General features: G+C 37.8%; 2 protein-coding genes across 11 annotated transcripts in view; one reads left to right on the top strand and one right to left on the bottom strand.

The window, feature by feature from the left end:
- The window catches only part of LOC132265075 (uncharacterized), a 61,787-nt gene that overhangs the window by 21,945 nt on the left and 22,182 nt on the right, over positions 1–17,660 (bottom strand). The window lies entirely within an intron of this gene.
- The window catches only part of LOC132265076 (uncharacterized), a 40,092-nt gene that overhangs the window by 4,556 nt on the left and 17,876 nt on the right, over positions 1–17,660 (top strand). The gene's annotated exons all lie outside the window — the stretch shown is intronic.

Genomic DNA, 17,660 nt, shown 5'->3' on the forward strand with positions numbered 1-17,660 from the left:
AAAAATATGAATAAAATACAGAATATGAGATTGTACGAAATTTCAGAATCTATCCCAAGACAGAAACTGTGACGCTGTCGATCGTGATTTTGACTCTGTGCATGAAAATTTATACAATACTGTCATTGCGGGTGACAGAGAGAGAGAGAGAGAGAGAGTGAAAATACTGTAATGACAGCATCTCTACATATTTAATAACAAGTATACGAATATGCTGATCTATACTTCATTACTTGTCACAGAAGGCAACATAGAAATTCCAATCGAGCGATTAGGATGATGGAGAGACAGATGTCTAATAACTCCCGAATAATTCCATCATCGTGATGGAATTTTCGGGCTTGTTTGTCGGCCTGAAATGGGTGAATTTTATCAGCATATATGTACACGGTGGGGTGGAATACGCCCAAGGAGAGCTTTTGTGTTAATATTCCCTCGAGATCATTTTCACAATGGTATTCGCCTTGGTGAATGTGGGAAAGAAAAGAGCGCTCAAAGGGATATATTTAGGGATTCACAGCCACCAAATTAAATATTCAATTGACTGCGGGAGAAAATATACCCCAGGATAGGATGAAAATAAAAAGAAATAAATACAAGAGGCGCGATATGAAAGTCTTCTTTGTATATATATAGAGAGAGAGCACTTTAGGACACACTCATCCACGCGCAAATGGAATAAAATTTATATGATTCTTTTCATGACTCACAACTTTGTTAGGCCTTCGACTAGAAGACGGTACAAATTCGGACACATTTGCACTGTCAATGGCGTGATATAAGAGAGGGAAGTTTATTTATCATTATTGGAATAAGAATAGGAGTTCTTGGCTAGAGGGTGAGTTACACTGATGAGCAAAGACGGCTTCTATACATTGAATTTGCAGCTTATTTTGCCTCCAGACAGACTTTATCCACATCTCACTTGGCGCTCTTCTGTAACATCTAAATTCGATACAAGTCTACAATGCAGTATAATTGACTATTCAGGGGTGAAAGTGGGAAAAACAAACCTATAAATCAACTTATTCATACTATTTCTTCGCCATGGACATAAAACTTGATGAGAAGGAAAATAGATTCAGGATTGCTTTCATATCATTTTGACTAATTAGCAACCCAACTTCACTACCAAGTGACAGTGTGAATAACACAATTTAATGCGTCACCAACAATCCATGTGCATCCATTTTGTCGAACTTTGAAGCATATCTAATGAATCCTTTATTGGGATAGACTTTTCCATGTTTAAGAAAAGATTAATAACGCGAATTTCATTTATTTTATGTCCAGCATTTCTCATTAAGTTAAGTTTATCTACGTCAGTGAGTGGCAGAAATAAAGCACTTAAATCGCTAAGAGATAACAAAGTGAAAGAGTGCTGCAATATTTTATCTCAGCGTCACTCTTCTCATGCGGTTTGCAACTGGAACTATGCGGTAAAGACGTCCATCTATCTTCAAATATGTATATTTCCTCAAGCAAATTAAGCACTAAATGCATAGTTCCACACTTGAAAGCTCCTCGCATTCAATCTTCTTCTAATCAAATCAAGTTACAACACATATACTTGGTAAATAGAATAGTTGATGATTCTGGTTCAAGTGAACGTGAAAATATCGCACATAAGTTCTCAAGATTCTCTCTTTTCAATACATAAGTATGACATGAGGAGATTCATAGCGTTTCAGTTATCTGTCATGTTGTGAAATGAAGGTGCTGCTTATTGAATTTAATATCCTTGAAGGTTGTACATAATTTGCGCTTTCAGTAAATTTGTATGCGCGGTGATGCTAAATAAATCAATTCAAGCATGTCTGCAGATTGTGAAGAAAATTCTCTGCATTCTGTAATGGACTCAACAAGGATGGTTATTATGAGGAGAATAAAAACTTCACTTTTCATGATGTTTCTGTGCTAAAATTCTCATTGAATAATTAAGTGGACAGGAAGAAACAAAAGAGAACTCATTAGGCTATAATGAGTATTAAAAGTTACGAAACTTCTTCACCCCTTTTTTTGCACAATATTATTCTCAAAATTGTCAGTGAGAAGTTTCTCACACAAAGAAAAAAAGGAGTTAAACACTAGGGAAAATCTCATAATTACATATTCATTTCAAATCTCAAGAGATTGTGAGATTCCTCACAATTTGCCAGAAGTGTGATGAATATTTCACGAGAGAAGCGGCTGAAGGAGAAATCCTAAAGTCAGAAATCAATTTGAGAACATGTCCAAATATGATTTGGGTCGTGTGAAAACCCACATGATCCACCGAAAAATGTTCAAGATCCATTCCTATGAGAAAATACAATGCTAAACAAGACAGCGAGACATGAGAGTATCAAAAGAGATAAGATTCCTTGCCTTTCAGCATCCACAACATTCTGTGACATCGCAAGACAACTTGAATCTCTCTCATTGTCCCCAGCATTCAAGCGATAACGTATTTAATTTCAAATTCCATACAGTTCCTGAAACAGACACAAACTATTTCGCTAAATTGTGTAGACTAGAGCGAAGTCTGAAGTTGCTTTCAGTGGCAGGAATTTGGTGGAAAAAAATAATTGTATGTATTTCGTGTATACAAACACAACACTACATGCTTAATCTCTCAGATAATTAATGTCGTGGCGATTGCACAAACAACAATTCCATGTTTGCCAGAAATCTTAGATAAATCACACAAATCTGACTTCAAACATTCCACCAACACTACAACATAATTTCTCGAAATGATTTCTCCACGGCCACGTTTTTAAGTATAATATTTCATTCAGAAAGAACGTTAAGGGATTTCATAATGAAGTTCAAAATTGGCAATATTTCGTGTGAACTTCATCGCCATTTTTTCCCCCCAGAGTTTGCATTTCAGATTGCAGTGTTCACAGATTTTTTGCCATGTCTTCTCAATATCATCATCAACTGCATTGGCGACACGCCAAACAATGTAAAAAAATCAACTGAGTTCTGGAATTAAATTGCTTTCTTCGCCAAAGAGAGAAAGGAGTGAGCGAATTGTCATGAAATTTTTTGTAATTTCAGCACTATTCTTCAAATTTCTATTTTACAGTATACACAAAAAATATATAGAGTTAATCATTGCTAAGATAGAAGAACAACACAATAATGCCGTTGAATTAGTAAATACAATAAAATTGTGCAATTTATACCGAACAACCGCGCATTGAGAATCCTGGCGCCAAAAGGATGCGAGTGCATTTTCATGTATACAAGCTATTAGTGGGAAAATATACTGAAAATGTCGAGAGTATTCCATTAAATTGTCATTGTTGAAAATGCAGCTATTTTGCGAAAGGACATTAATAATGCACGAAGTTAACAGTCACGATCAGTCTTGGAATCTCCTCTTAACATCCATCCACCTCTTCCAATTACACTGACATTTTCAATTAAAATGCACTATCCGAACTAATTCTCGATCGATTAATTGCAGAGCTCAAGAGTGTCCAAGACAAATGACACAAATCAGACAGTAAAGCAAAATTGATATAATAAGAAATGGTGCCATTGCAAAATGCTTTCTAATGGAAAACAAGGTTGTTTGTCTGTCAATCCATTCTCTTCCCCATCACGGTGCGGTGTGCATTATCTTACACAAGTCATGTACGTACAAATAAGTTGAAAGTGGATAAGTGATCGGTTACGTAACACAATATATTCTCTCTTTGAATTTCCTTTTGCATAATCATAATGGGTGTTACGACCCCTTAATACTATTTTACTATATGGCTACCCCTTGTGCGTGCTCAGTGTTCACAAGAAGACACGGAGTGGATGGGGGTGAATCGAAAGCACACGGCCAACATGTGGGGCTTTGGGAGAAATATTGAAAAAGTCACTCCCACAGATTAAAACAGAGGAGTACGAGTGAACATTAAAGTCGATTATCAGATTGTTTGACCGACCACCATAGCAGTTGGAGAAATTTCACAACTGCATTGTCAATTTCATGTGCCTCTCTGCTCCCGTCACGTAATCCGTCGAGCAAATTTATGTTGAAAATAAGCTTACAGTATGTCAAGTAGAGTGTTTAGTTGATAATTAATTTCTCCACGGTGATTATTAATTGATAAACAGCAGGTACGAATTACATTGGAGTTATTTATGGTATGGCCACGGGGTAGATCCATTAGCTTTTTGTATGCTACAAAGTGAAAGGTGTGGGCAAAAAAAGAGGAAAAGATAGAAGAAAGAGTCCTTTTCACTTCAGTCCTATTTTCTAATTTTAATTTATATTGGACGTGAAGCCGTGAAGAAACCGATACGACGACCTGGATCAAAATTAATGGTTGGCAATAAGACGACAAGACCTTCATAATGAGTTCGCTTTATTTTATTACAGACGTATGCGATACCGCCGCTCCCCAATTTAGGTGACTATCTCACCTACTCTACGCCAACAACTGAAGGCGATTTACTTTTTTTTTAATTAATGACTCCCACGCACTTTTTCACCCTTTGTGCGCACTTCAACCCAGCCAAGGTATACTTCCTGGGGAAAAGTAGTTGATAAGTACTCTTCTGCTCAGTCAGCTGAAAAGATACGACGCTTTCATTCCGTTGGCCTCAATATCTTCAGAGAAACCTTCACAGTATTTATGTTAGATACATACAAAACAATAAAGATATCCCAATCTAATCAAACTTAATTAAATTTATCAACTCGATATGCTAATGAGAAAAACATCCATTAATCAATGACAATTCGCAATCTGCTGTGAAATTCTATATCGTCCTTTTTCCCTCGACGTCGTGTGCAAAGCAACAAAAGACATTCACTGTAGAATTTTCCGTCCTACAAGCAGCTTATGAAAGCTACATTGCAGCTTAAGACTTTACATGTCGATGTCAGTCAAGATGAATCCTCGTGGGAAAGACTCACGATGGAGAAATTCTGTCGCAACAGGACAAAAAAAAGCTCCGAAGGCCTGCATATGGCCGAGAAAGATGTCAAATATCGAGAAAACATGACAGATATGAAATATGATGTGCATTCTGGTGTGTCTCACATCGTAACATAAAATCAATACGTCTTGCAAGAAGCAATTTATAAAGTAACCAATAAATGGTTCTCAGCAAACGCCCTTTGAATTAAATGAATTATCTCTTTTTCGTGAACTTTGGCCCCATCAAGTCTCGCTTGCCTGTGTGTGTGTGTGTATTTGGCTTCTCGGCACGCAAACCACCAGATTTACATAACAGCCGTGCGAGTCACAAATAATACCTAATATCAAAGCCACGGCATTAGGCTCCAAACCACATGGTAATGATTGTGTGGAGTGGCTGAAGTGCTTCTCCGTCGCAGATCAACTGGGGAAAAACTAATGGCTACACCTCGATGTCACAAGTAACAACCTCTTGAATATTTCACATTACGTAAACATGCGATAATCTGGATCGTGAAAAAATGTGATAGCTATATACGCCACATTCATAAGTCGACATCCAACCAAGGGATGACTCCGACACCTTTGCCCCGGCCCACCCCCGAGGCGCCACCCCCAAAGGTGAAGAATTTAGGCATGCATGAGACCCATATAAGGGTTCGGTAGATATAACAAGCGATAATACCTAGCACAGATCACATGGGGAAATGAAAACAAGCCCATCCTTCGAGTAGAGATACCTTTAAATAAATTTTAGCACACAACGGTGGCCCTTCTAGGTGCAATTAAGATATAAAAGGACTCAGCAAGAACAACAGAGATCGAATTTATCTGGAAGAATTCCCTGAAAAACTCAATTACACCGTTGATTTGTGAAACAAATCGGGATAATCTTAAAATATTCGGAGCATAAATTGTCTAAAACATTCGGACTATGTCACCTTGTTCATATAATATCAGCTAGTTATTCGTTCAGTGTGTGTGTGTTTCAGATCCTCTCGGACAACTACTATTATACATTTTCATTATAATTCCACGCCACCCAGATACATAACCGCTACACTGACTTATTCCATCATAGCGTGACCCGACGCTGTGGACCTACTTTCATTCTTGCATTCATCGTTGTCTCACATTTCGGACGTCATCGTGTCAGTGAAATCTAAATCTCGCACACTACAAAAATCACGTCTCTCCCCACGCATTCACAACTTGAACAATTCCACCCTTCGTCCAGGTAATTTCCCCGCCCCAGCAGAGCTGACAGAATGTCGCTCTCGAGACTGTATACAATGTTCACAAGTCAGGGCAACTGAGTGTAAAGCTCAGCCAGAGGTTACATTTTTTACCATGCCCAATTTCCACTTTTATCGCTCGTCCCATTCGGAAGCTTTCACCGCAGGCACGAGTCAGTTAGTGGCCGATATGTTCCGACTGAAATTAACTTTATGGCTTAATTTCAACTTTAGCTCACTTGAGGACTCTTGACACAAATAAATTCAATAGCAAACCATTACTCACTACTTTTATGACATAACCACAAAAAAATGCGTAATTAATTTTTATTGCATCATTTCACGAAAGAAATCATGTTACCAGTTGTAACCAGTACTCATGGAGGCCCTTCAATGAGGGGAATTCCCGTTTCATCTGCACAACACTCGAGACAGGCTTGATTGAATAATTCATATATATTATAGGGGAAGATTCGCAATATGAGTGATTTTTCCCGTGCAAAATATGCTAATATAATTGAAATATCTCTTCAGCATAAATTCTTATTTACGCTCAATCTGAATCGATTTTCCACTGAATTGAGGAGAGAAATCTGTGAAATTTTCAATTCATATATGAAAATTACAGTAAATCTCATTCTGTACAAATCCTACTTCTCTCTGTATTGCTCAATACAGAGCCAATCGTTAAATATCATTTTATATAATGTTCTAAAGTATCTACAAGGATTTCGATGAGAGAAATTTATTACTTTCCACTCATTTATTTTCTGACAAAATCACATATAATAAATTGTGAGTGTGTGATGAAAAAGTTGTTTATCGCTTTCTCAATAAATCCCAAAATGTTAACACTTCTCAAGAGACATGTTCTAAAGGATTTTGTGTCGCTCCACAAATGAATGACTCTTGTAGAGTATATTCAATTCAATGTTCTCTCAAAAGTTGGGTGGCAAAACTTTTTGTGAAGGTGGAGAGGAGAAGATTTCCTCTATTCCGTGCAATTGATTGTCTGCAGAAAGTTTATCTCTATATGTGGTTTCCCACAAATTTTCCAGCAAAAAGCCCTTCGAATGGCAATAATTCTAAAAATAAAATTTCAAATTCCACAAACTCCTCTCCCAAGACATTCTATACGTTCGATATGTATTAATGTGGCGATATAAATTCCACTCTATCGAGATATCACTCTCAACTTTACCCATAGAAGAGTCACATTTGCTAAGAGAAAAGGAGCATTCTGCAGTGGTTACAGAATCAGATATTCTGGCAATTTCGCCCAAGCATATGGGACTATAACAAGAGGCTATTGAAATTGCATGTGGTTGAAAACTCAAATAATCTCCCATATTGAACGATAAATCGCACATAATTTTATTGTAGATACATGAAGTAAAGTTAATTTATTGCATCTCTCCGTGAACAATCAAATTCAATGTGGGAAATTGTCAAAGGATCTCTGCATTGCGACCGCAGGCTTTTTGGCAGGAAGTGCAAGCAAATAACCTCTTCTTGTGCCACGTTTGCTGTGCACATTTAATTAAAATGCATTTCACACTCACGCCTTATCAGGCGCTATATATAGCAAATTAGTTGTTTCCGGAGAGTTACACCGTACAACAGATCCACCCAAAATGATGACCTGAATCATTCATTTTCCAGGGGAGTTTTACTAATTTAACTTTAGAAAATTCACAGAAATTGTGGGAACGACATTACGACAAAATGCACTTTGCTAAACTAATTTAAACTTTTACTACTCGCACATCATTTGAACAAAAATATGTAATATACCAGGAATATTCTGTGTTGCTACAAGTTCTCTGGTGACATTTAATTAGACACAATTGATAACAGCCTCGATAAGTCATGCATATTTTCATAGAAAAGCTTTCTAAGAATTCTTGTCACACGAAAAATCCACAAAAAGTAATTAAAATTCATTTCAAAAAGGGTAAACGTTGAGAGAAATTACATTTTATTCTACCTTTCGCAACAAGAAGACATTTATTCGCATTTTTCAAGAAAATTGAGCATGGAAATACACATTTTAATTATCTTAGTTTCACAGAAATAGATCAAATTCCACTCAGTAGAAGCAATTTAGCTTTTAATTCATTGCAGTTTCTACAAATTATTATTAATTGCAATTGAACAAAAAAAATCTGTCAAAGCTCAAAGAGTAAAGATGATTAAAAAAAAATTGGAATTTTCAAGCTATTTCGCACTCTGAATGGATGACAGAAGGATGAAGAATGTTGGAAAGAGTGCAGAATGTATTGATTTTATTGGACTCTGGCGAGCGTCTTGGGCAAGTTTGATATTCTTTCCACCACACTGGACTTTTATGAACTATGTATAGCAACAATAAGCAATTCTGCTCCAACTGATGATGTACAAGTTTCTCTATATCGATTTCGCTTTAAGAAGATAATGGCAGAGCGAGGCGAAGAGAGACCATCGAGTTTTGAAAAGTAAACAGGGAATCAGCACAAGTCTTCGGAACAGGAATTTATGTCACTCCTAATCGTCATCATGACTATTTGGTTTGCCAAGCACGACGTTAATAATACTGGAAATAATAAAAGGAAATGCTCGAGGCGAAAGGAGGAAAATTTGGTGTTCAATTATTGATTGGACTTGTGTATATTCAAGTGTGTGTGTGCCAGGGAAAGACGGAAATCATTTTAAGAACTTGAGCACACCCTTTTTGTCTGCTCCTTGCGAGCAAACTATTTTGTCGCATTTACTGCATTTTTGCTCCCCCGAAAATTGCACACAAAAACACTCCTTTCTGGAGTGTCACTTTATAAACTTTTCATGGCAAAACTTTGTGTAGATCTCCTCTCGAATAGAAGGAAGTGTTCTCTGCTCGTGCTAACCTAATGTTCACAATTTAAAATTCCCAAACTAATCCGCTTTACACACTCACGTAGTGTTTCTTCACCCAAAGAGTCAACGTACGAAAGTCATTTGTATTTTTCCACACAGTACTGTCTTTTGCCAAAAATGCGAAAACATCGCAAAAATTCCTATTAGTCTAATTCTTGAATTAAAATTTAAATTATTTACAACTCGTGACTCCCGAATGAAAAATTCATGACTCCATTTGCAATACGTACTGAGAAAATTCTTGCACATGCTTCGCAAGTCACGATTCTTGGAGTCAGGACAATAGCAAAAGCTGTTGCAGAATAAGAAATGACGGTATCAGTTTAGTCGAATTATCGTGTAAGAACAGTATCTGTGACTTTTCTCGCACGCGCGTTGAAGATTCTTCTTTCTCAAAGACACACAATTTTTCCTTCCATTTTTGCATATTTTATCATATTTATCCTTGTGCTTTGTGTTAGTGCAACCACACAATTTTGCCATGCGAAAAACAACCGTTGAGCAAACATGTGAACAAAGTAACTGAACCTTAAAAAAAGACTCCATATCGTCAATTATTCAGTTGTCTTGAATTACAATTGTGATCTATCGCGAAAGACAGCATATTAAATGGGAACATTGTGACTGACGTCACACCGACACGCGATTTATTGACAATAGAATTGCTCAGACACGTGGTCAATTCACATTATTCACTAGCATATATTGCAAATATACTGACATCGCCAGCAGAACTGAATGGGTTCAATCAATTTTCAAACCCTTCGACTGATTGAATTTCTGTTTGCTCGTAAAACACATCATTGTGAGCAATTTTTTTCCTCGTCACAAATTTTAAACATGTGCCACAGAACTGGAACTCGTGGACTTCTCTTTTATGAGTTGGGACTCTCTTTTATCCCAGCTCATTTCCGCACTCAGTGGAAATACATGCTATTGCCAAGCAGGGAAACCGCGAATCATCAAGTGCGGACGATAATAAATGTGCGCTCTCTTTTTCAGTCATCTTGTCCAACACTAAAATTCCCCAATATATCAGACCCTGAACAATATATTGCAAGCTGGAAGTTCTCGTAACTGAGAGATGACGCATCTTCATGAAATGCTGGGATATTTTGATATTCTGGTCAAGACTCAGGCTTGTGAAGAATTCAAAATACATTTTCACTATATGTCAAATTCCAACTTTACCCCCGACAAATCCCAGCTGACCCAGAACCAGGGGCTCTTATGAATGTCCTTCTCCTCTGTATTGCCCATAAAAATATCCCGGAAAAGTTGAGAAATTCCCTACGAAGCTAAGCAGAGAAATATCATGAAACGTGGAAAGCTATGTAAATGAGACAATGTATAAGTTTTCTCGCAGTATGAAAATGAAATGCGAGTACAGCGCAGAAAGAAAGTTTTCATATGGAAATGAAATTAGTTTCCATAAATCTTGGGATTGGATGTAAGACCTCGACCTCCTTTTCTCTCCCTCCCTAAATAAGATGAGTATCCGCCCACGCAGAAGGGATAATAATGCACACTTGGCCGTAAAAGCATCATTAAACTGTTAAGTAATTTAGCAATGGCCATTAAAAGAAAAGCAGGGCGGGGAAAATTAAGAGGCAATTACAGCACACAATCGTTTTAAAATTCATTGCCTTGTTAATCGCATTTGTCACCCCCTTCTTGTCGATAAAATATTCCTGAGTCACATTTGCTCCGCATCCATAAATCACAACTTTATATGTTGCAAAGGATGACGATATTTTTTTTTTACATCTGCCTCAATGTCAAATTTACGTTCTCGATATACAATTTTAATTTCCTCGCAACATCAAAACCTCCAGAGAGAGGGACGATAACTGCGGAGTTGAGCGAAAGGGATGTGGGAAATCCTCGAGACATTTTGATTTTCTTTTCGCTGTGTAAGCGCTGCTCTCCTTCGAGTCTAACGCTGCGATGTGTGTATATAGCAAGAGAGAGAGAGGAAATGCTGCATAATCGATAATCACTTCTATTTCGTCTTCCACATGGACACTGGAAAAAGAGTCTGAGCAATGTTTGACTTGCTTTTTTGCTCTATTTACGTTTGCACACCGATTTCTTCTCGTTATAGACACACAAATAGCCACAGAGACCGCCGAGGAGGGAATTCGTAAACACATTCATCAAGTCAAATTCGGGCAAAATGTACAAATGGAAATCGAAAAAGTTTTGCAAGACTTTTAACTTTCACATTTCTAGCGGTGAGTGTTTTGAATCTCACAGCAACATGCCAACGTCGATCGTCAAAGAATATATCCTTCAAACTACCAACTGAAATTCCACCATGTATAAAAGGGATTCATCCGGATGTTTCGCATAAAGGAGAAAAAACTCCGCCAACAGGAGGGTGGAAAACTGTGAGGAACATCATAAATTTTTGTGGGGAAAGGACAAATCCATAAAAGAAAAATTTTATGTCTGATACTACTTCTTCGTGTTAATAAAGATCTCTTCGGAGAAATTGTACCATCTTCTTCTCTATGCGCGATTGTACTCGAGAGCAAGTTAAATTTACCACCGCAATTTGCATACTCCATGTACAAAAGTACACAATCACTACTCACAAAAGTGTCCCTCCTTCCTACATTTTCGAATAAATTGACATTTTCAAACTCTTATGTGCACGAAAAGAAAGTCAGTACGGGCGAGAGTACATTGTGCCAGGGAGGAAAAGGGCTACATAGTGCCAGAGAGGAAGTATGTATTGTGCCAAACCAATAGGGTGGCGATGTATTCAATATATGTTATATCGTGCGCTATATTCATACACTGAAATATGAGCTTTTTCATTCAAATAAACCCTGACCTTCTATCGCACTACCACTGTTCTTGAGGGAAAAAGACACTCAAGCATGATTTTCGCACAAATAAATATACATTCGCCCCCGAGCTTTTGTGATAGCGCACATCAACACCAAATACAGACAAAATTGTGAACAAAACAACACAAGAGGGTGAAACATTGTTCTGCTAAAAGCCTCCTAGAACTTTTAGTTTAAGACTGAGAGTGTTTACGCATTTTTTTGTCGCCTCTCTCCGAAGAAGAACAATACCCTTTCACATTTGTCACTCTCTTTTTGGCAAAGAAATTTCTACTTCACAGAATACCGAATCATTCAGGCAGAAAACTCTCCATCGAACTGGGTGCTTCTTTAAACTTTAACAAGACTTTAAGTGTATTTATTGGTACATTGGCGAGGAGAAAGCAAGTCAGTGTTGCTCATGACTATGATAATATCAAGTGACCAGACATAGTGGACCAATTGTTCGTAATCACTATAACATTACTGATAAGTGTGTCTGCTCGTGCTAGCAAATAATTGCCACCAAAGCACAAGAACTCAAATTACCCTCAGACTTTCCACGCTTATCATCAAATTAGCGGCCACGCAATAAATGCGCGCTCAACAATAATAGGACAGACACGAGGACTGGATACAATTGAATAGTGATGAGAGAGGAAATTGTGATAAATGTATTTAGAATCTATTTTCACAATTCGCTAATCCACTTCAATATGTATGATATACCAAGTTGAGCAATATAGTGGTGTTTTAATCTTGAATCTCGCAGCGGTAATCCTAACAAAACATTGAATGACTCTCTCCAACCAGGCGCCTCCATCTCCACTGGCGCGTGTTCGTGTCTCTATACAAACACGCCTATGTTTATTGTTCACACTTTTGCAGTGCGGAGACGGCTCTCATCAATTTTCAGAGGCTTTCCTCGGGATAACACATATAATTTGGGTTGGAGAAATCTCTAGGATTGAGTGCGCAATTCTTCTTAAATTGTCAATAAATCCTTTTTTCATTTGAATGCCGTCTCTCTCTTCGGTCCCTCTCCACCACCCATTTCACCCACGACTTCCGCACAATACACCCGACATTGACGCTTTTATCACTTCAGCATTATTATATTGTGTTTCACTCGTGTTTGAATTTCAAGAGCTTTAGCAATTTGCGGAGAGCGAATTGTGCGCGCCGAAGAATAAGGGCTGAGACGGGGGAGAAACAAGAAAAATCTATTTGATTATTTATGTGGAATTCTTGGTTGAAAAATTAATGATAAAACAGAGTTCCACTCCAGCATGAATTTATCTTTGGCTCTCTACTCCGGCTCCATAAATCCACCAGAGAGTAAGGGCTCTTTGTTTCCCACCAACACGCTCCCTTTTTCGCATCATAAAAGCTATAATAATGTACTTTTGCACCGCAAGGCACTGCAAATTCATTAATTTTTTCTCCAACAAACAGAATCAACGAAAAGGTTAATTTTTAATCCTAACAATATGACGCTAAAAGAAAGTCTGGCTTTGAGAGAGCGAGACGAGAATGAAAAGCTTTTGTTCACTATTTTAGTACCTACTTGAATTTATGAGAGATTTTTCCTTTTATCCGCGAAAAAATCCGTAAGAAATTAATTATGCAATCTAAAGCATCAATAGAATTAGCCTTTAAGACCATGTCCAAATATAAAGTCACAGGTGAACCTGTTGACGAAACATTTACACGCATTCAACAACTCTCGCCAACCCAATTGGCTGTTATTTCCACTCGAATCACAGGACATTATATATTAGCAAAATTAAATTATCGAGCAAGCCTCATTTGCCATCGCAATGCAATTAATCAAGCGGGGTGTAGAGTTGATATTCGAATTGCTTAAAGACATGAATGGAAGGCACGTGGCAGTTTTTTTACCTTCACCCCACGCGCGCCTTTAGTGCTTGTCCGGCGTGAAACCCCATCGAGATGGACAGGTATGACTTAATGTGATTAAAAGTAAATATTGAATATTGATTAAAGTGATGCGTTGTAGCAAAATTGTGTATACAGTGCAAGGTGGGAGAGGTAAACAGGGATGAATTACCAAGACCATTTCGAGGGGGTGTTGGGGCGATAGGGAGGCGCTGAAGGCTAAATATAAATTCCATCTGTACGAATTTTGTGTAATAAAATCGATGGAATGTGTTGGTTTTGAGGGCGGTGTCTGACCAAGTTTTCCCGACGAGAATTTTCAGGCCCGCAACCTTGGATTTGATTACTCCCATTAGCGTGTGATACACTCGGCAAAAGCTCAATTTTCTCTTTTCATATTTAAATGGGTATTTTCCCTCCAAATATTATTTCTTCTCCGCGCCATCAATCTCCACTCCAATCAAAATAATCACTATTTCCGCAACTTTTTTTCTCGTACACGATCCCTCGTCTGACTCACATTAACCGAGATTACTTTCTACAATTGCCATTTAACATTTAGACAAGGAAGACACACTCATCGAGAAAGTTTTCACCCACGAAAACTCGCCGCACACACAAACCATTTGTATAACACAAAGCAAAAAGACAAGTATAGCGTCTCAAAGAGCAATATATCATTCCAATCATTATGCTCTCTCTGGCCATAATGAAAATGAACTATACAAGAAATAGGAAAATGTATGAGAAATAAGATGAGGATACCTTCTTTCATGCCGCTCTTCCTTGTCTCGAAATTTATCACTGAGGCGCACATTAAGTCAAGCAATAAATTGCTCTTTGCAAACAACTTGCTCTTCTTTATATTTACTCCCCCGAAATGTTTGTGTTGTGTGGAATTCAAAATAATGACTAGTCATAAGGCGAACATGAAAATTGTTTTCAACTCCACATTCTTTTTTCGGATATTATTCGATTTTATGTCGAACTCTCTTGGTTAAGACGTAAAACAATATAATGTACAACATGTCTGTGGGCATCTGGGGTGTGTGTATGGGCAAAAGGAGAGTGCTTAAGATGAAAACAATGTATTTCATGCTGGGAAATTGCCATTTATGACAAATTGACAACGTTATCGCATTTTAATCAAAAACTCATTAATATTTCCATATCTCGCGTGACAGGAAAGCCACCATTCGCTCCACTTTTTGTACATTCTCCATGGTAAAAGGACGCGTGTGTTTCGAATCTGTCAACCAAATCAATTCCAGTGTTTTTTTTTTTACAGAAATTATAAGAATCCCATAATATAAGTCAAACAGTGCACAAGAGTAAGCCACTCAGTATGGAATTCAAATCAAATGCATAAATATTTTAGGAGCAAGTGTACTCTGGTACAAAGTTGACCGAAAGCCAACAATTTGGGGATGTTATGTGGTGGAAAAATCAACAAATTTCATATGGAGCTACAATTTTACGGAATTCCACATATGTACATGCCACATTATGTGCGCTGCGCTGTGTCAAAATGTAACTTCTTGTCAAAATAATTTCACCAAAATATATACTTTACGCCAGTTAACTTTATTTCCACAATTTATACTGGTGCGCCATCAAATTTTCCGCAGAGTTGTGCAGCGAGTGTTCAAGTTGCCGTTTTTTACGATGAACACCCAATGATTTGGGTCATGAAAATTACTTTTACGCATTACCCGTCCCTTTTGTCGCAATATCTGATGAGAGTATGCCCTCGTCCTTGCGTTCATTTTTGCGCATTATCACATCTTGTACGGGAAATTTGTCATTAGTTCCGTATAATCATTCCCCCATAGCATGTGTGAAAATTGAGACATTTTCGCTTTTTCGAGGAGAATTTTCATGCTCTTGCGATTACACTAATGCTCTTCAATAATGAACATTTCATTAAATGGCAACCACCGGCATGGGGGAGTGATGAGTACATTTTATTTGGCACCCTGAATAGAGAGATGTTCTAGAACAGGATTCCGTGGTTATGTGCTGAAAAACCACAATGTCGCTGGAGCATGACTTGGTGAAATCTGGAGAGTGTAATGTGGGAATATAGACTATAAATACGTATAACATAGTAAATAAACTTTGATTAATTGTGAGTTTATCAATTAAATGCCAGGGAAAATTACATCACATTCTCAGTTGTTAGTCAATATTCAACAAATTAATTCTCCAAATCATTTAATTTTCATATCCCTCCACCATTGACCCCCATGTGATTGTTCGATGATCGTCACATCGCTTTCCTCGCGATTCATTTCATCAGAATTAAAATTTGTTTACCATTCGACTATATTCCAAATATCCGATTCAATACACATATGTACATTTCTACAACTGTTACGAATTATTTATTTACATACAAATGGACGAATTTTTAACCGGAAACATGCCTCCATATGTATTTTGTACCATGTACGCATATAATTGTGGTATGGAAATCACGAATATGCAAATATATACAATTTTCAGCTCGTATTTCACCGCCATATGAAAATGTCTGAAATAAAATATACCACACACACAGACACCGCAGATGTAAGACAGGAATCGGCAAGATAATATATAGCTCCAGTAGGCAGCGAAAGCTCGTGTCTTGATCCAACTTGTCTCGATTCGAGGCAAGGCAGAAATAAAATAAAGCTCACGAGTCACACAAGAAATAGTCGGGACAATCCTCAATTGGTGGCTAAAAGTGCATGGTAATGTTGTATCATAAATCATCTCCACAAACTATAATTCTACCCACATCTCAGCCTCGCAATCACCCTCATTTCTTTCAACATGTTACATATGGATTGCCTCCCTCGGCCGCCCCCTACTCCCCGGTGAGTCGCCAAGTCCGTGGCGCAAGAAAGAAATGAGTGATGAAATGGACCGAGACAGGGAGAAGAAAAGAGCTCTGCAGCATCGGGAGATTTATCAAATATTCTATCAATTTCCAATGAATTCAAGGTACCTCTACATTAGGATTAATGTATCCACTGAAAAGAAATGAGCTTAAAAAGCGCCAACGAAATGTGCTGATGAAGTTTAAAAAAGAATCGCGCACATAAACTATACATAAAAGGGCTCAACCCATATGGTACAATTTACAGACGATAAATTAAATATGAGATTGTAGACTTTTTTTGTGTGGAAATTGCTTCCCCTTTACCTCGCGATAAATTTGACATATAATAAAAGAGAGCGTGTGTGCATTAACCACACGGCATTTTTTGCTCAACTCCTTCGCCTGTGTGGTCTCTATATTAAAAAAATTTTTCAATTTATTCCCTTATCGCAATTGTTGATAAATAAAATATATATGGGGTGAACACAAAAAGGGAGGCGATGTATGAAAGTTTCACAAAAATTTATGCTCCTGTCATATAGCATACAAAATCACTCAGGCATAAGTGAGATTTTGTGCGTGGCGAACGATCCTCTCAGCTTGTTTTAGCGCTTTCAATACACTTCGTTGGGTCAAAAATCGTATTAAATTTTATATTGACTGGCGGGGGTGTCCTATCGGGCCGGAGGGAGAGAGCATGAAGGTTATACACGTTTCTTGTCGCAGCGTGAACTTTACTACCTACCCTTAGAAATTCCCTGGGCGATATAATAAACTGATTAAGAAATATTCCGTTCCGCTGCACACTGGGGAAAACTCCCGCACACATAGGATCGCCAGGAAATCCCAACGGAGTGCCATTGCAAGTATGAGAATCATCTCTGAAGAGCAATAAAATTAGGAATAATAGAATTGCATTCCGTCGATGTTATGAGAGCCCTTCATGAGCAAATAGAAAATCTGAAAAAATGCCAGCCAACATCATACCATGTGCTTTTCCACTCATTTCATGCTCTCAACTATG

The sequence above is a fragment of the Phlebotomus argentipes genome, unplaced genomic scaffold (genome assembly GCF_947086385.1).
Source record: "Phlebotomus argentipes unplaced genomic scaffold, Phlebotomus argentipes genome assembly contig_2, whole genome shotgun sequence".
NCBI classification, from domain to species: Eukaryota; Metazoa; Arthropoda; class Insecta; order Diptera; family Psychodidae; genus Phlebotomus; species Phlebotomus argentipes.